Source organism: Ailuropoda melanoleuca, chromosome 9 (assembly GCF_002007445.2).
Source record: "Ailuropoda melanoleuca isolate Jingjing chromosome 9, ASM200744v2, whole genome shotgun sequence".
Taxonomy (NCBI): Eukaryota; Metazoa; Chordata; class Mammalia; order Carnivora; family Ursidae; genus Ailuropoda; species Ailuropoda melanoleuca.
The window spans coordinates 61,905,039-61,928,702 of NC_048226.1; positions in this window are offsets into that span (position 1 = coordinate 61,905,039).

Sequence of the window (23,664 nt, forward strand, 5' to 3'; positions counted from 1 at the left end):
AACATGTGGAGCTATGATGGCACTCCATGGCTTCTGAGTTTAGGTCTCTGTCATTCAAAAGAAAAACATAGACTGAGCTAGAGTAATTTGGTCCCAATTCTAAAGTTCCTGGAAGAAAAATCTGACTGGACAAGCTTAGGTCAGATGTCCACTCCTAGTCCAACAAACCCTGGCCAAGGGGCAGGATCCAGAAGAACAAATATGACTCCTGAGGTGTCTGGTTAAATAAATAAGAAACAGCAAAGGGTTGGAGGACATCAGTATAAGACAAGCACATCTTTCCACAGGTGACTCTGACAACTAATGTATTATTAATAGTACTTTATATTTTACAAAAATATTTCGCATATATTTTTAAATTTAACCTTATTTGATGTCACAATGCCCTCCAGTAGATATCATTATTCCTGTATTGCCGTGAAGAAATAGGATTTGGAAAGACTATGGAGCTTGCCCCAAACCACGCAGCTAGAAAGTGAAAGAGCCAGAACTAAAATTCAGATTCTCTGACTCCCGATTCAGTACTCTACAACAGTAGTTTCCAAATTTGTTAGCCTGTGGATAAACTTGAAGGCACATGTTTCTGTTCTTTATTTTTTTTCCTAAAACAGGACCTCCAGTCTCTTCCCTAAGACATTTCCCTCGCCACACCCTTACAGAATATACCTGGGGATCCTCAAAAGACTGGCTCACATGTATTCACAAACCAGTTTACCAACCAGACTTGCCATGACTTACCTGCTCTATTCAACTTTCCCTGCTGTTCCTCCCCATCCCCCACTCCCATCAATTTCTACCTCCCTCCAAGGAGCCTGAAGACTCTCCCTGCCGACTCTATTGGCAAGGCCCAGCCTCAGAAAGCTAGTGTTCTCTCCAAAGGTGTTCTCTCTGAGGTTTCCAAAGCTGCCCCTCATTGAAGTTGTAGAGCCATGCTGAGGTTCATATGAGTGATGCAACGGCCCTCTCTGTCTCTCATCACACCAGGTCACCTAGGCCATGAAGCAACTTCGATGGAGCCAAGTCCCATAAAACATGTCAAAAACAAATTCCTTCTCCTAACCCTGACCTCTTTCTTAATAGCGGCCCCAATAACATTGCAGGGGACATACAGGCAGGCGGCATGTTCTGGACATCCCTTGCACTTCTCTGTCTCTCCCACTCACTATGTGTCTGTCATTTATTCACCCACCCTTCCATCTATCCACTCACCCAACAGGTGTTTATTTATTATGTACTGCATATGAAAAGGTGTTTTGGGTGTTCGGAGGCACAGTGGTCAACAGAAATGTCAAAATTTGTCCCGTCTCTGGGCTTACTTCCGGTTAAGGAATGGGACAGGAAAACAAATGAACGAATAGAATAATTTCTGACAGAGAGGGGAAAAAATACATCAGAGTATTGGGGCAAATAGTCACTCATTAGATGGAGGGCAAATTTAGATGGGGGCGATTTTTTGANGGGCAAATTTAGATGGGGGTGATTTTTTGAAGAATTGGCATAATCTATAAATTTGATTTATATAAAATAGATCCATCCTTGCAAAATATAGAGGCAGAAAACTTTAGGGAAAGGGAAGAGCGTGAATAAAGGTTTTGAAGAGGAAATAGCTTGGTGTCTTTGAGGAACAGGAAGACTGGAGTCTCTGGAGAATGGTGGGAGGTGAGGTTAGAGGCAGGGGCTGAGTCATGGAGACTTTGTAGTCTTTTTATTCAGTGGGAAGCCACTGAATGTTTTCTGAGTGGAGAGCAGAACAGTGTTAAATGGTCACCCTGGCTATAGGAGTGAAGATAAAGCATAAGTATCAAAAAGGAAAAAGAAAAACATTTTTTTAATTACTTACTCCTTCCTTCCTTGCATTACGAATAAATAAACAAGTAAATGTTCATGTATATCAAGTTTTGCAAATACTTGCTGGTGACAAAGGGGAAGATTTGTTGTCTAAAATGAAGCACTGGCCAGGACGTAATTCTTTTACATGTAAACATTCTTTCAACTCAATTTTTTGAGCTTGCAGTACAGCCCAAGTAGTATGTCGGGCACTAGAGAGGTAACACAACAGAGTGCAAAACCCTGTCCTCCAGGACCCTTCAGTCCCAGGGGATACCCAGACAAGAAAACAAATAATTCCAATTCAGTATTATATTAGGTATCTATTGCTGTGTTACAAATCACTCGCAATATCCAGGCTCCAATCAACTGACATTTATCGTCTCACAATTTCAGTGGGTCAGGAATTTGGCAGCAGCCGGGGTAGGTGGTTCTGGCTCAGGGTCTCTCGTTAGACTGCAGGCAAGATGTTGGTCCGGGCTGCAGTTATACGAAAGCTTGTTTGGAGTGTAAGTATCTGCTTCCACGATGGCACCCTTGCACAGATCTTGGCTGGAGGCCTCCGTTCCTTGTCATGGGGCCTCTTCATAGAGGCCATAGAGGTGCTGGAGTGACTTCATGACATGGCAGCCAGCCTCCCCAGAGAGAGTAGTCCAAGAGAGAACAAGGAGGAAAACACAATGTCTTTTTATGACCTAATATGGGTAATGACACACAGTAATTTCTACTAAGTTTTATTCTGTAGAAGCCAGTCACTAAACAGAACCCACACTCAAGGGGAAGGCAATTAGGGTTCACATTGAAAAGGAAGGAGCATCGAAGAATGATGGACATTTCAAACCGCCATCCACACATGTGATAAAGTAAAGCTATGGCAGCAGCACATGGCATCCTTAGCCAGGCTGGAAGAATCCTATAAGTGTTCCAGCAGGAAAGCTGAGACAGAGTGTGGTGGTGGAGAGGAGTTCAAATAGCACCCCAGGCAGAAGGAAGAACCAGGGAACTATCCTGTGAAATAAAGTGCCAGGCATTAGGGAATCCGAAGTGCAGAATCCCACTAAGTCTATGAAGTTAGCAATTGTCAGGGAGCCCTTANCTAATATGGGTAATGACACACAGTAATTTCTACTAAGTTTTATTCTGTAGAAGCCAGTCACTAAACAGAACCCACACTCAAGGGGAAGGCAATTAGGGTTCACATTGAAAAGGAAGGAGCATCGAAGAATGATGGACATTTCAAACCGCCATCCACACATGTGATATAGTAAAGCTATGGCAGCAGCACATGGCATCCTTAGCCAGGCTGGAAGAATCCTATAAGTGTTCCAGCAGGAAAGCTGAGACAGGGTGTGGAGGTGGAGAGGAGTTCAAATAGCACCCCAGGCAGAAGGAAGAACCAGGGAACTATCCTGTGAAATAAGAAAGTGCCAGGCATTAGGGAATCCGAAGTGCAGCATCCCACTAAGTCTATGAAGTTAGCAATTGTCAGGGAGCCCTTCATTTTCTATACCACCAAGAAAGGAAAAATGCTGTCACTTAAGTCGATGAACCACTGATTGTAAGACACATCTTTATTTCAGAGGTGTAAAGTTATGAAATGAAATGAAATGAAAATGCATTTTAGAATCAGTGAGACTGTTATATTGATATTGCTGAGGCCTGGAAGGAGGTAGGAGAGTGTGAAGNTGAAGAAATAGGATTTGGAAAGACTATGGAGCTTGCCCCAAACCACGCAGCTAGAAAGTGAAAGAGCCAGAACTAAAATTCAGATTCTCTGACTCCCGATTCAGTACTCTACAACAGTAGTTTCCAAATTTGTTAGCCTGTGGATAAACTTGAAGGCACATGTTTCTGTTCTTTATTTTTTTTCCTAAAACAGGACCTCCAGTCTCTTCCCTAAGACATTTCCCTCGCCACACCCTTACAGAATATACCTGGGGATCCTCAAAAGACTGGCTCACATGTATTCACAAACCAGTTTACCAACCAGACTTGCCATGACTTACCTGCTCTATTCAACTTTCCCTGCTGTTCCTCCCCATCCCCCACTCCCATCAATTTCTACCTCCCTCCAAGGAGCCTGAAGACTCTCCCTGCCGACTCTATTGGCAAGGCCCAGCCTCAGAAAGCTAGTGTTCTCTCCAAAGGTGTTCTCTCTGAGGTTTCCAAAGCTGCCCCTCATTGAAGTTGTAGAGCCATGCTGAGGTTCATATGAGTGATGCAACGGCCCTCTCTGTCTCTCATCACACCAGGTCACCTAGGCCATGAAGCAACTTCGATGGAGCCAAGTCCCATAAAACATGTCAAAAACAAATTCCTTCTCCTAACCCTGACCTCTTTCTTAATAGCGGCCCCGATAACATTGCAGGGGACATACAGGCAGGCGGCATGTTCTGGACATCCCTTGCACTTCTCTGTCTCTCCCACTCACTATGTGTCTGTCATTTATTCACCCACCCTTCCATCTATCCACTCACCCAACAGGTGTTTATTTATTATGTACCGCATATGAAAAGGTGTTTTGGGTGTTCGGAGGCACAGTGGTCAACAGAAATGTCAAAATTTGTCCCGTCTCTGGGCTTACTTCCGGTTAAGGAATGGGACAGGAAAACAAATGAACGAATAGAATAATTTCTGACAGAGAGGGGAAAAAATACATCAGAGTATTGGGGCAAATAGTCACTCATTAGATGGAGGGCAAATTTAGATGGGGGTGATTTTTTGAAGAATTGGCATAATCTATAAATTTGATTTATATAAAATAGATCCATCCTTGCAAAATATAGAGGCAGAAAATTTTAGGGAAAGGGAAAAGCATGAATAAAGGTTTTGAAGAGGAAATAGCTTGGTGTCTTTGAGGAACAGGAAGACTGGAGTCTCTGGAGAATGGTGGGAGGTGAGGTTAGAGGCAGGGGCTGAGTCATGGAGACTTTGTAGTCTTTTAATTCAGTGGGAAGCCTCTGAATGTTTTCTGAGTGGAGAGCAGAACAGTGTTAAATGGTCACCCTGGCTATAGGAGTGAAGATAAAGCATAAGTATCAAAAAGGAAAAAGAAAAACATTTTTTTAATTACTTACTCCTTCCTTCCTTGCATTACGAATAAATAAACAAGTAAATGTTCATGTATATCAAGTTTTGCAAATACTTGCTGGTGACAAAGGGGAAGATTTGTTGTCTAAAATGAAGCACTGGCCAGGACGTAATTCTTTTACATGTAAACATTCTTTCAACTCAATTTTTTGAGCTTGCAGTACAGCCCAAGTAGTATGTCGGGCACTAGAGAGGTAACACAACAGAGTGCAAAACCCTGTCCTCCAGGACCCTTCAGTCCCAGGGGATACCCAGACAAGAAAACAAATAATTCCAATTCAGTATTATATTAGGTATCTATTGCTGTGTTACAAATCACTCGCAATATCCAGGCTCCAATCAACTGACATTTATCGTCTCACAATTTCAGTGGGTCAGGAATTTGGCAGCAGCCGGGGTAGGTGGTTCTGGCTCAGGGTCTCTCGTTAGACTGCAGGCAAGATGTTGGTCCGGGCTGCAGTTATACGAAAGCTTGTTTGGAGTGTAAGTATCTGCTTCCACGATGGCACCCTTGCACAGATCTTGGCTGGAGGCCTCCGTTCCTTGTCATGGGGCCTCTTCATAGAGGCCATAGAGGTGCTGGAGTGACTTCATGACATGGCAGCCAGCCTCCCCAGAGAGAGTAGTCCAAGAGAGAACAAGGAGGAAAACACAATGTCTTTTTATGACCTAATATGGGTAATGACACACAGTAATTTCTACTAAGTTTTATTCTGTAGAAGCCAGTCACTAAACAGAACCCACACTCAAGGGGAAGGCAATTAGGGTTCACATTGAAAAGGAAGGAGCATCGAAGAATGATGGACATTTCAAACCGCCATCCACACATGTGATAAAGTAAAGCTATGGCAGCAGCACATGGCATCCTTAGCCAGGCTGGAAGAATCCTATAAGTGTTCCAGCAGGAAAGCTGAGACAGGGTGTGGAGGTGGAGAGGAGTTCAAATAGCACCCCAGGCAGAAGGAAGAACCAGGGAACTATCCTGTGAAATAAGAAAGTGCCAGGCATTAGGGAATCCGAAGTGCAGCATCCCACTAAGTCTATGAAGTTAGCAATTGTCAGGGAGCCCTTCNTGGGTAATGACACACAGTAATTTCTACTAAGTTTTATTCTGTAGAAGCCAGTCACTAAACAGAACCCACACTCAAGGGGAAGGCAATTAGGGTTCACATTGAAAAGGAAGGAGCATTGAAGAATGATGGACATTTCAAACCGCCATCCACACATGTGATAAAGTAAAGCTATGGCAGCAGCACATGGCATCCTTAGCCAGGCTGGAAGAATCCTATAAGTGTTCCAGCAGGAAAGCTGAGACAGGGTGTGGAGGTGGAGAGGAGTTCAAATAGCACCCCAGGCAGAAGGAAGAACCAGGGAACTATCCTGTGAAATAAGAAAGTGCCAGGCATTAGGGAATCCGAAGTGCAGCATCCCACTAAGTCTATGAAGTTAGCAATTGTCAGGGAGCCCTTCATTTTCTATACCACCAAGAAAGGAAAAATGCTGTCACTTAAGTCGATGAACCACTGATTGTAAGACACATCTTTATTTCAGAGGTGTAAAGTTATGAAATGAAATGAAATGAAAATGCATTTTAGAATCAGTGAGACTGTTATATTGATATTGCTGAGGCCTGGAAGGAGGTAGGAGAGTGTGAAGTTTGAAGCTGGAAAATTGATGGGGGCCAGAAGATGATGGATCCCAGAAACCTAGAAGTTCAGCCTTTAACCTATCATCCATGGGAAGTCTTAGAGGTTTCAGACTGAATAGTGAATAGTCAGATCATCAGATCTGCATTTTAGAAATATCACTGTGATTGCAGTGCACAGAATGAACTGAAGGAAGGCCAGGAGACCAGGTAGGCATTGGTTGTAGTAAAAATGCAGAGCAGATTAAGACGGTGACTTGAGCAGCAGTCGGTGGCAGTGGATGGATTGTAGAGATAAAAGAATCAGCCAGAGCTTGTGATTAATTGGATGTGGGGGTGGGAGAAAGGAGAGTAGGCTCTATACTATTAAAACATTGCACCACCATAAATTTTACCCAGGGACAACATGTAGAGTTTTAATACCTTTCTGATTGTTATTAATTACCATTATTGGCATCATTTTTCTTATCACTTCATATTTTATTATCTCGTTGGGACTGGCTGAATTCATGTTATTTAGAGAGACAGTATGATATAGTGAAAGTGCAAAGACTTGGGAGACAAAACAGATTGTTATGTAATGCTGGCTTCATCTTGTCACCGCAAGTGAACTTGGGCAAGACACCTGACCTCTCCAAGAGGGTCTCCTCACACTGTATGTGAGGACGCAGTGTCTCTCCTGCTACCGGTGGTTGTGTGGAACACAGAACGTTTATATTAAGTGTCTGACCCAGTGCTTCATTGTCTTCCATGCAGTGGGTGCTCAATTAATGGTCGCTATTATTAGAACATTCATACAACATTTAATTTGACAAGCCAAATGACCATTTAGTTGGTTATTTTTCACAGCAATTTTATGAAATAATGGAGACGGTAATGAAAAGGGATGAAGTCATTAAAGAAGGTGGAGGACAGAAGGATTCACATTGTTGCTTCTACCTTCATCCTCCAAGGACATTTCCCAGTAATGACCATCTATGTGAAAGTTCAAGAATCCATGTACAGGATATCCTGCCCATGGGTAAGGGATAATTCTGCAAGTTCTTCACAATTAAACAGGATGTTAATGGATATTTCATGAATTTTTAAATGTGAGTTTCATTGTGAAGTAAGTTTAAGAAATGCTGGGTTTTGTTAAACCAGTTTCTTTTCTGCAGAATTCACCAAAGCTTTAAATATTCTCAAGTCTGCTGTAAACTCCAAGAAGGGAGATACGATGCAGCATCTTCCAAACTTATTTGATGATGGAAATCAAAATTTTGAGACTAGTTTTCCACAGAATACAAGTTTGGGGAATTTTGCAACAGACTGTATTTTCTTGAATATCTGCATCTTGAATGTATTCTGTCTTTACCCTACTTTAGAAATAGCGACCATCTCTGAAAGATATGGTAAAAAATTTTTTTGTTTATGACTCAGGAAAAAAAGAATCTTAAAAACACCCTAATATTAGGACCTTCTTATTCCTTAACACTGGTGGTCAGGAAAAATTAAAAAGAAGAAACAATAAATGTCATGGGAAGTACAGAAAAATTAAGCACTCCTGTTTTATTTTTATGTGCATATACAATGAGATAAGTGATGATTTTGAATAACAAGATTATAAACCCATATAAGGTATAAAGAAGCTTTCCCTGTATATATTTCAAGCTTGTGGAGGCTATGAAGAAACCAAAACAATGAATAATTATCTTTAAAAATTTACATTTATCCATCCCCCTTATCTGTCAATTTGGGAGTTATCAGATAGAGACATAGGCATCTATGTACTTAAGTATCACTGCTAATTACAACAGTATACATATAACACTAGAATATCACAGAAATCAGGGTAAGTTGAACAATGGTACCCAGGAAAAGTTAAAAGAACCAAAGTACATCAGGGGTTGGCCATTAAATTTAATTTTCTAGTAGCACTGGTATTAACATCAAATCTAATATTTGTGGTTGAGAAAGCCTTGAAGAGTCTGGTCTAGTTAGTACCCTGACTCATCTCTCATCCTATAATGCCTTTGAAGGTGTCCTAACTTTCCTCCTCCATCAATATCAATGTCAAGACCGAATGGCCTGATTCTCGGCATTTTAGTGTATGGTTTTCTAGGTTGGTCTGTACCTTCAGTAGACTGTCAAGCATCATATTTTTTATTTGGATATCTCAGCGTATAGTCAGGATATTTTCCACTGACTCCTGAACATTCTTTATGGAATTGATCTTCTGAGTTAACATGTCTTCTGCAAAACAGAGTTATAATGAAAACCTCATTGCTCCAAAATCATGCCGTTGGCATTACAAGTTATCTACATATTTCTGCAAAGATAATGTCTCTGTGGAGCCCACTCACCTTTGTTTTTTTAACACATGAAGCAAGTCTTTGTGTCAATTTTCAGAAGTATATGTGTTATACATTCGATTCTGTCCAACAGGCTCTCCCTGTGCAGTGATCCCTCTTATCATTGCTACAAATTGTCAGTGCCCCAGTGAAATGAAGATATTGATTTCGCCATAACTCCTTTCACCACCTCCNTAATGATAGCCAATATCAACAGAGGACTTAATAAATGTATTAAATGTATTATTACACTTCATCCTTATAAAGATTGGTATTACTATCCTCATCTTACAGAAAAGAACACTCAGGCACAGAAAGTTTATGTAAATGGTCTAAGTAAGTGGTGGCGGATCTGAGACTAGCCCATAGAGTAAGACAGTGAAGTTCTATTTGAAAATGTGTATCTAGTCCAGACTGGAGAATTGCAGAAGACTGAAAATTTTAATTTACTCTTACGAGCTTGGGTCAGGTTAACAACCTTACAAAGCCTATACCATTTGTTTCTGCCTCTCCTCTTTTCAGTGCCAATTGACTGAATACAATGCTTAAGAATTAACTTGCTCCTGGCCTGTTGAGTGAGCTAATTTGAAGTGACTATAATTCATTTGCTTCCTGCTCCTACTCGTGACATATGATTGGATCTGGATCGTGGCTCCGATTAATTAACCGGTAGGGTACAGGCGCGGGTTATCCTGTCCGGTGTTGTCTTCTCATTCTTCAGTGTTTCTTTGTGCTTCCTTTTGGTTTGCTTTGGGGGAAACCCTGATATCTTATCTCCTGTGATACGTTAGAAGGGTAGATAAAGACACTGAGCAGCTCTGATCTCATTAGCTGCGGTAGAAGGGCAGAGAGGAATTGAGGAGATCTCCTATCTTATTCACTGCTAGCAGATAAGTGCTCTCAAAGAGCTACAAAGGCAAAATCCCCAAGGAACCTACAATAAAGAAACTTGGGTCATCTTGTGAAGAGACTCAAGCTGAAACTCAAGAGCTGTTTTTGTGAACACACAAAGTGATCTGGAGAATCAAGCTTGACCTGGAACACACAGGTCACTTTTTTCAAATGCCAAGTAAAAACCTGGACTTCCAGGGTAAAGCTCTGGAACCTTCTATCTCTTAGTTTTAAGGGAGTAGAGGTTGACAGTGGTGCAATTATTTGGGGTGTTATTAGGCCTATGAACAAATGGATGCTACGTGTTGAAAGAGAGACTGCAGCCAACAAATTCAACACATAGACCACCTCTAGAATCAGTCATTTGCTCCAACTGCCCTCTGCTTATGCTAATGGTGACGCAAAGTCACCAAATCCAATGGGAAGTTAGCATCGTGTAGACACAACTATGGATGGATACAGGCCTGTGGAAGTTAAACAAATGCTGCAAAATGATGGTTTGTTCACATTGAACCAGTCTTTTCTAGTTTCAGATACTTAACAGCATCAAAAACAAAAAAAGTTTGGAAAAAAATGGTGGTGCAAAGTCATTGTAGGAAACCACTAGTGGTTACCCTTAAAGATATGAATAAATGTAAATGTCCCCAGGAGGAAAAGGAGCCCATTCTTGCAAAACTAACAACTGATGAAAATGAAGTTTGTTAAGTTCTGTCATGTATTCCCAACCCTTTGAACAACAAAGAGTAGCAACGTGGGACTTCTCAGACAGGCTCACTAAAGAACCATCCTTTGAAATGGGTCATCCATCAAAATACTACTGTTGTTAAAACTCAAGAATACTGTAAGGGCTCTCTGGAATTGAAATCCTGAGAGCACAGAGTGGTTATGAGGTCTTGCTTCAACTTCCAAAATTTATCTTTCTTCCAGGTTTCTGATTAAGTTTCTCTAGCATTCTTCACGGGACGAATCTTTCTGGGTCCTAGACCCATAAACATAAATTAATAGAAAACCAATTGTTTGAGGGAAAATTTTAAAGAATTTATGTTGACAGTCATTTTAAGTGATCATTATCCAGCAGAATCTTAACCCCCTTGAGCCCTTTAGAGTGTATAATAATAATCCTTTACCCCACTGAGAAAAAAAATCCATGAAAATTGTCATTTGAAAGCCAAACACACTGATTCATTCAGTCTCTTGTTCAGTTAATGATTATTGTTGCAGATATTCTATGCAAAGCACTGTGCAATGCACTACTGAGTAAAATAAGACCCATTCCTAACCTCAGGAAGTTTGTAGTTCACTAGAGAGAAAAGGACATGCAAACTGATAAATAGAATGTTACATGAAATAATGGGAATCGACCCAGTGTTTTATGGGAAACACCCATTTTTTTGTTGAGAGGGACACCCTGGACCAAGTTACTTGCCCTTATACTATGTAACCAAGGGTGTGATTTTTAAAATGAATATAACCATTTCTATATTATTTGTAGAATAAGTAGAAAGGAAATATTTTAAAGTATCTTAGCATGTTCACATTGGCAATGAATTGGTTTTTTAACAGTTAAATTTATAACTCATTGAAGTAAACTTGAAAAAAATGCGAATTTAATAAATTACTGTAATTTATTACATAAAATGAGATAATTCACACTTTTTCATTAATTCATACATATCATCCTACAAATTTGTGAGGTTGTAATACATACTTGATTTGTTAATTCAGGCATCAGTGAAACTAGGCTCAGCCTACTCAGGTGTGCAAGCATTTATAATCAAAGATGTTCTCAATCAAAATAGGCTTTAGGAGGTAATTGTACCACTGTAAAATATTTGGGGAACAACTGAATTGTACCTTTGTAGGGCCCTTATAAAATGTAGGGCCCTTTATCTGTATTCATAAACACATACACACAATATATATGTATACTCATGCTGACCCTACGAATCATAAAGCTCAGTTTTGTACACGTGCTGCATCAACGCAGGTCTCAGATCCTTCAACACAGTCTTGACTCCACGTATTTTTTCCACATTGTCAGACTCAGAACCAAATGTGTCCGTATTTGGAGTTACAGATGTATACATGAGCTTCTTTTACAAAATATTATTGGTTTTCAATTATTGTTACTAAAACAATAGGCATACCAAGAGAGCAAGTTTCAGATGTATGAGCAATAATTGTGCAGTAGATTTATGGGGAGCAAGATGGAAATTAGATATAGCACTGGTAACGTGTTCCTAGGAATTCATTAACACATGGATTTTTGAAATATTAAAGCCACAACCTACTTGAAAGTATTTATGGTAGTCAAAGATCAATATGGACATTTGTAAACATTCCAGAAGATGACTGGACAAAATAATAGGAGTAAACATTATTATTTTCTTTTACTAAAAGATTTCTTTTGTCTGATTACTAACATGCATACTGCAAGCTTCTGAAAGGAAAAGTGTTTCCAAACAGATGGAATTCATTTAAATAAGAAAGGTAAGAAGACTGCAGAAAGAGGAGCAATGGCTCCTGATATTACCATATGAAAGTACTGTCTAGATCATATGACTAACAGCCAAGTAAGTCTGCTATGATGACCCATATTATAATAATCTGCTGCTGAACATTTCACACCAGCCATGTGTAGAGTTTTTAAAACCGTTTTGATTTTTACTAAGTTCTGTTATTACTATTGTTGGTATTATTATAGTTATCACCTTACTTCATATAATGCTTCTTTTGGCAAACTTTAAATCACCATACAGATATTAATCTCCACAACAACTTCACAAAGCAGATACACCACATGCTTATGAAATGAGCTCCATGTGATCAAGGTTGCAATGCACCCTTTTTCTTTAACCAGAACTACCACTCCGTTGCAGAGCTGGACATCTCCATTTATGTATATATGTATGAATGTGTTAGGATTCTTTGTTGTAACAGAGTAGGAGCTAACCGTATTTATCTTAAAAGGGCCGTTTATAATTAAGACAGAAGTTATAGTTCAGACACAAAGGTATCCAATCAGACTGGACCAAGGGATCGCAAATCCACCCTGAATCCAGGTAGCTTCTCTCTGCAAATCTGCTTCATCATTTCTCTCTGTTGATTGCCCTTCTTAGCTTTGCAGTAACATGTGGAGCTATGATGGCACTCCATGGCTTCTGAGTTTAGGTCTCTGTCATTCAAAAGAAAAACATAGACTGAGCTAGAGTAATTTGGTCCCAATTCTAAAGTTCCTGGAAGAAAAATCTGACTGGACAAGCTTAGGTCAGATGTCCACTCCTAGTCCAACAAACCCTGGCCAAGGGGCAGGATCCAGAAGAACAAATATGACTCCTGAGGTGTCTGGTTAAATAAATAAGAAACAGCAAAGGGTTGGAGGACATCAGTATAAGACAAGCACATCTTTCCACAGGTGACTCTGACAACTAATGTATTATTAATAGTACTTTATATTTTACAAAAATATTTCGCATATATTTTTAAATTTAACCTTATTTGATGTCACAATGCCCTCCAGTAGATATCATTATTCCTGTATTGCCGTGAAGAAATAGGATTTGGAAAGACTATGGAGCTTGCCCCAAACCACGCAGCTAGAAAGTGAAAGAGCCAGAACTAAAATTCAGATTCTCTGACTCCCGATTCAGTACTCTACAACAGTAGTTTCCAAATTTGTTAGCCTGTGGATAAACTTGAAGGCACATGTTTCTGTTCTTTATTTTTTTTCCTAAAACAGGACCTCCAGTCTCTTCCCTAAGACATTTCCCTCGCCACACCCTTACAGAATATACCTGGGGATCCTCAAAAGACTGGCTCACATGTATTCACAAACCAGTTTACCAACCAGACTTGCCATGACTTACCTGCTCTATTCAACTTTCCCTGCTGTTCCTCCCCATCCCCCACTCCCATCAATTTCTACCTCCCTCCAAGGAGCCTGAAGACTCTCCCTGCCGACTCTATTGGCAAGGCCCAGCCTCAGAAAGCTAGTGTTCTCTCCAAAGGTGTTCTCTCTGAGGTTTCCAAAGCTGCCCCTCATTGAAGTTGTAGAGCCATGCTGAGGTTCATATGAGTGATGCAACGGCCCTCTCTGTCTCTCATCACACCAGGTCACCTAGGCCATGAAGCAACTTCGATGGAGCCAAGTCCCATAAAACATGTCAAAAACAAATTCCTTCTCCTAACCCTGACCTCTTTCTTAATAGCGGCCCCGATAACATTGCAGGGGACATACAGGCAGGCGGCATGTTCTGGACATCCCTTGCACTTCTCTGTCTCTCCCACTCACTATGTGTCTGTCATTTATTCACCCACCCTTCCATCTATCCACTCACCCAACAGGTGTTTATTTATTATGTACCGCATATGAAAAGGTGTTTTGGGTGTTCGGAGGCACAGTGGTCAACAGAAATGTCAAAATTTGTCCCGTCTCTGGGCTTACTTCCGGTTAAGGAATGGGACAGGAAAACAAATGAACGAATAGAATAATTTCTGACAGAGAGGGGAAAAAATACATCAGAGTATTGGGGCAAATAGTCACTCATTAGATGGAGGGCAAATTTAGATGGGGGTGATTTTTTGAAGAATTGGCATAATCTATAAATTTGATTTATATAAAATAGATCCATCCTTGCAAAATATAGAGGCAGAAAATTTTAGGGAAAGGGAAAAGCATGAATAAAGGTTTTGAAGAGGAAATAGCTTGGTGTCTTTGAGGAACAGGAAGACTGGAGTCTCTGGAGAATGGTGGGAGGTGAGGTTAGAGGCAGGGGCTGAGTCATGGAGACTTTGTAGTCTTTTTATTCAGTGGGAAGCCACTGAATGTTTTCTGAGTGGAGAGCAGAACAGTGTTAAATGGTCACCCTGGCTATAGGAGTGAAGATAAAGCATAAGTATCAAAAAGGAAAAAGAAAAACATTTTTTTAATTACTTACTCCTTCCTTCCTTGCATTACGAATAAATAAACAAGTAAATGTTCATGTATATCAAGTTTTGCAAATACTTGCTGGTGACAAAGGGGAAGATTTGTTGTCTAAAATGAAGCACTGGCCAGGACGTAATTCTTTTACATGTAAACATTCTTTCAACTCAATTTTTTGAGCTTGCAGTACAGCCCAAGTAGTATGTCGGGCACTAGAGAGGTAACACAACAGAGTGCAAAACCCTGTCCTCCAGGACCCTTCAGTCCCAGGGGATACCCAGACAAGAAAACAAATAATTCCAATTCAGTATTATATTAGGTATCTATTGCTGTGTTACAAATCACTCGCAATATCCAGGCTCCAATCAACTGACATTTATCGTCTCACAATTTCAGTGGGTCAGGAATTTGGCAGCAGCCGGGGTAGGTGGTTCTGGCTCAGGGTCTCTCGTTAGACTGCAGGCAAGATGTTGGTCCGGGCTGCAGTTATACGAAAGCTTGTTTGGAGTGTAAGTATCTGCTTCCACGATGGCACCCTTGCACAGATCTTGGCTGGAGGCCTCCGTTCCTTGTCATGGGGCCTCTTCATAGAGGCCATAGAGGTGCTGGAGTGACTTCATGACATGGCAGCCAGCCTCCCCAGAGAGAGTAGTCCAAGAGAGAACAAGGAGGAAAACACAATGTCTTTTTATGACCTAATATGGGTAATGACACACAGTAATTTCTACTAAGTTTTATTCTGTAGAAGCCAGTCACTAAACAGAACCCACACTCAAGGGGAAGGCAATTAGGGTTCACATTGAAAAGGAAGGAGCATCGAAGAATGATGGACATTTCAAACCGCCATCCACACATGTGATAAAGTAAAGCTATGGCAGCAGCACATGGCATCCTTAGCCAGGCTGGAAGAATCCTATAAGTGTTCCAGCAGGAAAGCTGAGACAGGGTGTGGAGGTGGAGAGGAGTTCAAATAGCACCCCAGGCAGAAGGAAGAACCAGGGAACTATCCTGTGAAATAAGAAAGTGCCAGGCATTAGGGAATCCGAAGTGCAGCATCCCACTAAGTCTATGAAGTTAGCAATTGTCAGGGAGCCCTTCATTTTCTATACCACCAAGAAAGGAAAAATGCTGTCACTTAAGTCGATGAACCACTGATTGTAAGACACATCTTTATTTCAGAGGTGTAAAGTTATGAAATGAAATGAAATGAAAATGCATTTTAGAATCAGTGAGACTGTTATATTGATATTGCTGAGGCCTGGAAGGAGGTAGGAGAGTGTGAAGTTTGAAGCTGGAAAATTGATGGGGGCCAGAAGATGATGGATCCCAGAAACCTAGAAGTTCAGCCTTTAACCTATCATCCATGGGAAGTCTTAGAGGTTTCAGACTGAATAGTGAATAGTCAGATCATCAGATCTGCATTTTAGAAATATCACTGTGATTGCAGTGCACAGAATGAACTGAAGGAAGGCCAGGAGACCAGGTAGGCATTGGTTGTAGTAAAAATGCAGAGCAGATTAAGACGGTGACTTGAGCAGCAGTCGGTGGCAGTGGATGGATTGTAGAGATAAAAGAATCAGCCAGAGCTTGTGATTAATTGGATGTGGGGGTGGGAGAAAGGAGAGTAGGCTCTATACTATTAAAACATTGCACCACCATAAATTTTACCCAGGGACAACATGTAGAGTTTTAATACCTTTCTGATTGTTATTAATTACCATTATTGGCATCATTTTTCTTATCACTTCATATTTTATTATCTCGTTGGGACTGGCTGAATTCATGTTATTTAGAGAGACAGTATGATATAGTGAAAGTGCAAAGACTTGGGAGACAAAACAGATTGTTATGTAATGCTGGCTTCATCTTGTCACCGCAAGTGAACTTGGGCAAGACACCTGACCTCTCCAAGAGGGTCTCCTCACACTGTATGTGAGGACGCAGTGTCTCTCCTGCTACCGGTGGTTGTGTGGAACACAGAATGTTTATATTAAGTGTCTGACCCAGTGCTTCATTGTCTTCCATGCAGTGGGTGCTCAATTAATGGTCGCTATTATTAGAACATTCATACAACATTTAATTTGACAAGCCAAATGACCATTTAGTTGGTTATTTTTCACAGCAATTTTATGAAATAATGGAGACGGTAATGAAAAGGGATGAAGTCATTAAAGAAGGTGGAGGATAGAAGGATTCACATTGTTGCTTCTACCTTCATCCTCCAAGGACATTTCCCAGTAATGACCATCTATGTGAAAGTTCAAGAATCCATGTACAGGATATCCTGCCCATGGGTAAGGGATAATTCTGCAAGTTCTTCACAATTAAACAGGATGTTAATGGATATTTCATGAATTTTTAAATGTGAGTTTCATTGTGAAGTAAGTTTAAGAAATGCTGGGTTTTGTTAAACCAGTTTCTTTTCTGCAGAATTCACCAAAGCTTTAAATATTCTCAAGTCTGCTGTAAACTCCAAGAAGGGAGATACGATGCAGCATCTTCCAAACTTATTTGATGATGGAAATCAAAATTTTGAGACTAGTTTTCCACAGAATACAAGTTTGGGGAATTTTGCAACAGACTGTATTTTCTTGAATATCTGCATCTTGAATGTATTCTGTCTTTACCCTACTTTAGAAATAGCGACCATCTCTGAAAGATATGGTAAAAAATTTTTTTGTTTATGACTCAGGAAAAAAAGAATCTTAAAAACACCCTAATATTAGGACCTTCTTATTCCTTAACACTGGTGGTCAGGAAAAATTAAAAAGAAGAAACAATAAATGTCATGGGAAGTACAGAAAAATTAAGCACTCCTGTTTTATTTTTATGTGCATATACAATGAGATAAGTGATGATTTTGAATAACAAGATTATAAACCCATATAAGGTATAAAGAAGCTTTCCCTGTATATATTTCAAGCTTGTGGAGGCTATGAAGAAACCAAAACAATGAATAATTATCTTTAAAAATTTACATTTATCCATCCCCCTTATCTGTCAATTTGGGAGTTATCAGATAGAGACATAGGCATCTATGTACTTAAGTATCACTGCTAATTACAACAGTATACATATAACACTAGAATATCACAGAAATCAGGGTAAGTTGAACAATGGTACCCAGGAAAAGTTAAAAGAACCAAAGTACATCAGCAGTTGGCCATTAAATTTAATTTTCTAGTAGCACTGGTATTAACATCAAATCTAATATTTGTGGTTGAGAAAGCCTTGAAGAGTCTGGTCTAGTTAGTACCCTGACTCATCTCTCATCCTATAATGCCTTTGAAGGTGTCCTAACTTTCCTCCTCCATCAATATCAATGTCAAGACCGAATGGCCTGATTCTCGGCATTTTAGTGTATGGTTTTCTAGGTTGGTCTGTACCTTCAGTAGACTGTCAAGCATCATATTTTTTATTTGGATATCTCAGCGTATAGTCAGGATATTTTCCACTGACTCCTGAACATTCTTTATGGAATTGATCTTCTGAGTTAACATGTCTTCTGCAAAACAGAGTTATAATGAAAACCTCATTGCTCCAAAATCATGCCGTTGGCATTACAAGTTATCTACATATTTCTGCAAAGATAATGTCTCTGTGGAGCCCACTCACCTTTGTTTTTTTAACACATGAAGCAAGTCTTTGTGTCAATTTTCAGAAGTATATGTGTTATACATTCGATTCTGTCCAACAGGCTCTCCCTGTGCAGTGATCCCTCTTATCATTGCTACAAATTGTCAGTGCCCCAGTGAAATGAAGATATTGATTTCGCCATAACTCCTTTCACCACCTCCATAGGAGGCTCTTTCTCCAGATACAGAAAATGCATTAAAACCCCATGCTGTCACAAGGTAGATTAATGCCCCGTGTCACAGCTCTCCTTGGAAACTGCATCAAACACCAAGCATTAGAACTGGATTAGGAGCCACTGAGACCTTTGAACATCCTAAGATTGCCCTTCTCTTCTGTCCCATGTGAACAACGGTGCCATTTGCAAATTGAATCATGGCAATGAAGATGCCTAGAGACAGGAACGCACAGATGCCCTGGTGTCAGGTCCTCACCCACAAAGCAAGAGTGGACAGTCATGTGGATCGTAAATCAGGCGGCATAATCAAACTGGGTAAGAAAGGGCAGAAAATTGGGGAATGTCTGCCACCTGAAAATGCTTTCGAAATATAACACAAAAAAGAGACCTAGGGAAAGAAGTGATTTATCTGAGTGACTTGTTGACCCATCAGAGGTCCCATTCTCCTGAAACTTCATCCAGTACTTGCTTCCTGATCTCAGCCTTCTGGAATAATAACTTTTGCTGCTTCCAAGTCGACCCCTCACTACTTTCTTATTATCCCTTGGAACTGATGCTCACCCAAGGCTCCCTGATACACCCCTTAGTTGAGCTTATTACTGGCTTTTGTATTCTCATTTCTAATTTAACATGAACCTAACTTCAGTTTCTTACCAGAGCACTTTATGCGGACTTGTCATTACTCCCATTATATAAACCATTTGTCTCTTCTCATAACAAAGAACTTCTCCTTTTGGACAGAAGGACAGTGACTATTAGGGAGAATGTAATTCTGGCCCTGATGAACACCTAAAACAGTCTGATGAAAAACCGTTGTTTCTGTTTTCTGTTAATGACCTTTGTGAAGGCCCAAGGAGTTCAGAAGTCCATAGGCAGGAATCAAAGAAAGTTTATAAGGGCATTACATGTAGCCTCGCAAGCTGTTTAATGTACAACTTCAAAAGGCGCCAGGTACTTGTGCTGCAGTATGATGGGTGTCCATTGTGGTCATATAGTTCATTATTGAAACCATCCTAGATGGCTGTTCTACACATACCCAGACATATGATAAAACCAGTGAGAAGCTGGGTATTGCAGGAGGTAGAGTCTATTTCGAGGTGAATTCGAGTATTCTTCAGGCATTCCAGTTGACATTTGTTAATTCATAATAAGAAGTCACTGGCCTTCCATGATATTCACTCATCGTTCCAATATGAAACACGTATTACTAACCTATAAATTCCTTTGGTCTCATCTAAGACATTGGACAAAATTAAATCATGCTCTGACATCTATTTCAGGAGGACATGGATGTCCGAATCTGGGACACATTGGCATCCAGCATTGCGTTGGACAATTTCTCAGACTGAACTAGAGGACAAGTCCCTAGGACTAGCACTTCCACCATCCTATAGAAACAGGATTTCAAACCTTGAAGTTTATCTCCAAAAGCAAATAATTCAGATGGTGGGGAAAATAGATATACTCTGTTATGGTCAGGAATGGGCAATCTGAAGAAGATTATGTTACCAAATGGGCATATCTAGGAAGGGCAATAGCAACCAATGCAAACCAGGTAGGCCACATCTTGTCTTTTTCTTCTAGAATGTTTTTTGGTCACATGCCTAGAGATAGGCTCTCAAAATTCCGGATGAAGATTGCAGGTTCTATGACTAGATACCCATAGTCTAGTGTTTTCAAAGAATTTCATGAGTCAAGTTCTGACCCTTTAGGGTATCTACCACTCACAAGAAAACAATCATTTGTTGATTGATTCTCCATTGATCATTTCATGAAAGTGCAACTATTGGTACAGAAGAGGCCTTTTCTAGTGCCATTTAGATGGGAAGACACTTCTCTTTATAGTTCTCTGTTGGTAGGTGCTGGCTGCACAGATAATTCTATTATCAGCAAGAGCGGTGAGGGCATTCACAACACCAATCAGGCTCATCAAGATTGGGAAGAACCCAAATCCTCTCCCAAGATAACACGAGAGATTATCTTCAATGCCTTTGTGAGAAATAAAAACCCCTATAAAAAGCCCAAATCTATTTATTCTTTCACCTTACCCCACAGTTGTCCCTAGAAAAAATGTCTGAATTGATTTTATCACAGCTTGCCACCATCTCAGGGCTGTGGTCATCCTGGCTCATGGGCCTGCTCACAACAGCCAACATAACCAAAAAATTTTTAAGAAATTTTCAGATACATTGGAATTCTCCAAACTGGATCATTTTGGACTAGAGACCCTATTTCTGAAGGACTTCCTCTGACCAGCAATTAAAATACCTGTAACCTCTGTACACGCACCATTCCCAATGCGAGTGCCCGCAGAACAAATGCATGGATCTCTGCCATGTCCACTGGGCTACAGCACCTATCACAAGGATGATTGTAAGACCTGTCTTTATTCCACCCTTTTTTCCCCTTACTTGACCTAAGCAATACAATCCTCACATCAAACTCATCTTTTTTTGTGTTCATTAATCCCTATGATGCTAACTGAACCGCCAGCAGTTCTGAATGTCAGAATGTAAGGCAGGGGGAGAAGAGCTCAGAGATGAAACTGGACATGAGAAGAATCATACGGTGACAGGCTTGCTATGCCATTCAGACGGGTTTAAACTTTATTCCATAGGCAAAGGGGAACCAGGAAAGAGACACACCTACTCATAGTTCCTCCAATGAGGAACCACACCTCCCCTGGTTCCCTCGATGACATCTGGATTCAAGAGATCCTAATGATCAAATTATGAATTACAAATAGCTCAATGGTAAGTTAGTCTAAATCTTTAAGTGTGACAGGAACAGGGATTTTTTTTTCTTATTTATAGAGGTATTTGGTTTAGAATGGAACTTTATTTTTGGCAACTGCAACACTTCATGGCAACTTTCAACGTATACCTCAAATGTGCGTTAACAGAATTGAAGCTTGATTAAAATGAGGGCTGGAATACAAAAGTTAAATAAAGAGCGTAAATGGTGAAGAAAACCAAATTGGATTTCTAAACTTACTTTCATTTTGATCATCGAAGGTGTTATATATTACATTTTGATAGCTCAGAGAGTGACTGAAGTGGTAAATTTATAGAGTATCATTTCATTTAAATAAACAGCAGGATGTATTTGCAGAAACAGATTAATGTTTCTTGGAAATTTATCAACATCTGCTTANGAGTGACTGAAGTGGTAAATTTATAGAGTATCATTTCATTTAAATAAACAGCAGGATGTATTTGCAGAAACAGATTAATGTTTCTTGGAAATTTATCAACATCTGCTTATTTCTCTATGCTCTTGTAGCTAGTGGATTTTCTATCTATCATATGTAAATTTCATTCTTATTTTTTAAAATAAAAGGCAATGAAAGTGGAAGATCTGTTTCACACATTAAAGCTAGGGACGAATGCAGTCAGATGTGGTCGGTGCCCCACTGTTAAGAAGGGTGTCGAGACACTTTGGAAAGCCTGAGGGGAGAACTAAAGAGGGCACCACAAAAAAGGGCCCGGCTGTTGCTCCCTCTTGCTACTAAGTGGGTATGTTGCCTACGAGAGGAAAAGAATTTTCCATTTGAGGTTGAAACTTCCACAGTTGACTAGGGAGGATTCTAAAATCAGTGTGATGGCTGTGGGAAGGAGTTTTCTGTCCCAAGCACTTAAATGACCCAGAATCGCGTTGGGACCCAGAAGAGATTCTGTTGGACCCAGACACCCATCCCACCCCTACCTTGGACTTTCAAGTTCTTGCCACCAGATATGCATTTGGGACACAGCCCTGCTCTGACTCACAGACTGATAGATGATCTTTGCCCACCCTCACAATCTTTATTTTGGTGTTTCACTCCAAAATATTTAGGAGTTCTTTATTTTCAAATCAGGGTCAGAACGTGGTTCATATTTTTTTGTGATGCCTTCTCACATCTTTAACATCAGAGGTAGAATGTACAATTTCTTCCTTCTACATTGTATATTATTCTTGAATTTAATGGCAAGGGGATCTTTTCTTTCCCTCTTAAAATGAAATTAAAGAATTTCAAATCAGAGGCTCTCTTTAAGATTTGGGTCTCAGGAAAATGTTTAGTTTAAGGTGCATTTTATATGCATTTATGGGGTTTTTTAGACATGGAGGTGGTTGACCAAACCTTAACACATCATACCGTGTGGCACGTGGTGTGATGGCCACATAAAGGCAAATGAAGAAGGTGGAACTCTTTAGAGTTTCCACAATCTTATTTCATTTTGGGCTTGGATATAGAAAGAAAAATTTGTATTCATAACAGCTAATACTTTAAACTGGATCAAAATTTTAGAGCCTGAGAGGCCCAGCTGGTTGTTCAGATCAGACATCAGAGCTTGGAGCCAAAATGAATCCTACCAGAACAGGTGCCAGATAAATGGAGAGGCAGGGGACAGATAGCAAAGGCAGGTCAGACAGGAACGTAGCATCACAATTAAAGGATAACCCTGATGCCCTGCCCTGTGTAAACCAGATCTTTGTGACTCCAAAACCACCTCATGCCTTCTTAACCACCTTGAAGCTACATATCCACAAGGAATTAAATTCAGATCTCTTTCCTCCTGCTAATTTTGCTTCATGTTCTGATCACCAAAAAATACAATTCTAGGCACCTGGCTGGCTCAGTCAGTAGAGCATGAGACTCTTGATCTCAGGGGTTATGAGTTCAAGACCCACATTGGGCATAGAACTTAAAAAAATATACAATTCCAGTTGCCTCGTTATTACACTGGATGAATAAACTATGGGTCCAAATGAATGAGCAATGCCTCAGCTAATATCATAAGCAGGTGGTTTGCAGCTTTGACCTTTCTCAGCATTGCTGGAAGCACTGGGAACTCAATGAATCTGAAAGAGCCCCCCATGAAAGCACTCTTCTGTGAGTGATCACACAGCAGGGGTCAGGACCCTCCTGAAGTCCTTCCTTGAAATCGGACAGTTGCCATCATGGCCTGTAATTGCCCCATATCAAATCCACACTGAGCAGCTCCACACCTCCACCATCCTTCTTCTTTTGGCCAAATTCAGACCCAAACACTTCTCTGAATGAATTACTGTCAGGCAGTTGATTCAAAAGCCAGTTTTCGTCTTAAGGTCAAATAAAATGGTTTTAAAGAAATACCAGAATTTAAGATAAAGCTTGCTTTTAATA